Below are 1,826 nucleotides of genomic sequence, written 5' to 3'. Positions count from 1 at the left end.
CCCGGGGAGCCCCCCCTCTGCGACAGCTAACCCCACACGGGGAGCCCCCCCCGCGGAAGCTAACCCCCCCTGGGGAGCCCACCCCAGCTCACCTCCGCTCCACCTCCTCTGCTGAGCACGCCGGCGCCGCTCTAATTCTCCTCCCCTCCCAGGCTTGCGGCGCCGATTGGAGGAGAATTAGAGCGGGGGCTGTGTGCTCAGAGGAGGAGGCAGAGTGGAGGTGATCTGGGGCGGGGAGCAGTTCCCCTGTGCACCCCCCACTGTTACTGCGGGCGGCCCTCCCCGTGCCCCCCCCGCCCCCGCTCACCTCCACTCCACCTCCTCGCCTGAGCAGGCTTTTAGGCGCCCTCAACCACTAGGCGCCCTAGGCGGCCGCCTAGTTCACCTAGTGGTTGCACCGGCCCTGACGGTTGAGCACTACTGCCCTAAATATCCCTTCCAAGTGAGGAGAGGATTCTGCTCAGACAGATCTCTCAGAGGTGGAGATTATAAAGAGATATTATGCTCAAAAGGAGTATGACAGAAATATTCAATAAATATGCAGACATGTTGCATGGAGAACCTTCTGTACAATGGTGTGATACTAATGAAGTGTTCTGCTTGCTCAGCAGATGATTCAAATGGCACAATAAGGGCTATCGTTTTCCCTCCATCCTTTCTTTGTAGAGGTTCCCATCATGTTCTGATTAGACCACTTGATGGTTGTTTTCTAACACCACTGAACCAACAACAGGATGTCAGATGCCCCAGTACAGGTACCAGCCTAGAGCCTAGCCCTTATCCTGGTGAATCAATGGGAGTCTTGCCCTTGACTTCAATGGCATCGTGATGCAACTTTAAATAATAGGCAAAATATTCAACTGGGTTCCATAATACAACTTGCTATGTTAGTTAACTTCCTGTTTCTCCACATACAGTAGATCTATTTTTACTCTATGTAACACTAGGTTTATGTGCAGCAGTTAATATTCATTCAGAATTAAGTAGAATGCAATACCCAATGCATGAATATGTTTATTTATTCATATTTAAAGACTGTTAAATTAATCTCATTGAAATTACTGCATGCTACCAGGCACAATTACTATAATTTATTAGGTTAATTTCAGTATTTTATTTAATTCTGATGTAACCTTGAAGAAAGTGTATATTGCTTTTGGAATGCACCCATAAAATATTTTTAATGTTATTAATTCAATATAGCTGTTTAGAATGCAAAGTCTATGGCAATTGTTTAAAAGGCGGCAACTTCATTACAAAGATACAGCCCACAGTGTTGTCTGTCATAGATAAAGCAGTCTCATCTAGTCAGAGATTGCTAAAAACCCTCAGCACAGCAAGCTGAGTGGATGGAGGGCTATAGGCGGACAAAGATTCTGAAAGCATGATCCAAAGCACAGCAAGGTAAATGGAAAGATTCACATTGACTTCAGTGGGAGCATGTGCAGGTCCTTGGACCACACTTTTAGTTAGAGAAAATAGTTCAGTATGTCTCATTTTCCCTTTCATTCAGAGCCACCCTCTGGCCGCCACCACCTCTCCTCCAAACTGATATGGGGAAAACTAGAAATGTAAAGGAGAATCTCAGCTTTATTTTTTTCCCCAAAGGGAAGTTTTTAGTCCTTTTCCTTGCAAATATGAGTGAGTAGTCAGCAGCATGGACCAACCTCAGGACCTCTGCCTGTTACAAGTTTGAGTCTGCTACAGCCTTGAGCTATGTGGTCCAGCCACCAGAAGAAGACAGAGCCACTCTGGGAATGCATGTGTTTCACTAGGATTAAAAGGAATGCACATCTGGTCAGGAGGCTAGAGGTGTGGGAGCTAAT

This window comes from Terrapene carolina, unplaced genomic scaffold, assembly GCF_002925995.2.
Source record: "Terrapene carolina triunguis isolate 2854851 unplaced genomic scaffold, T_m_triunguis-2.0 Scaffold88, whole genome shotgun sequence".
NCBI classification, from domain to species: domain Eukaryota; kingdom Metazoa; phylum Chordata; order Testudines; family Emydidae; genus Terrapene; species Terrapene triunguis.
This window is presented reverse-complemented; position numbering follows the sequence as displayed.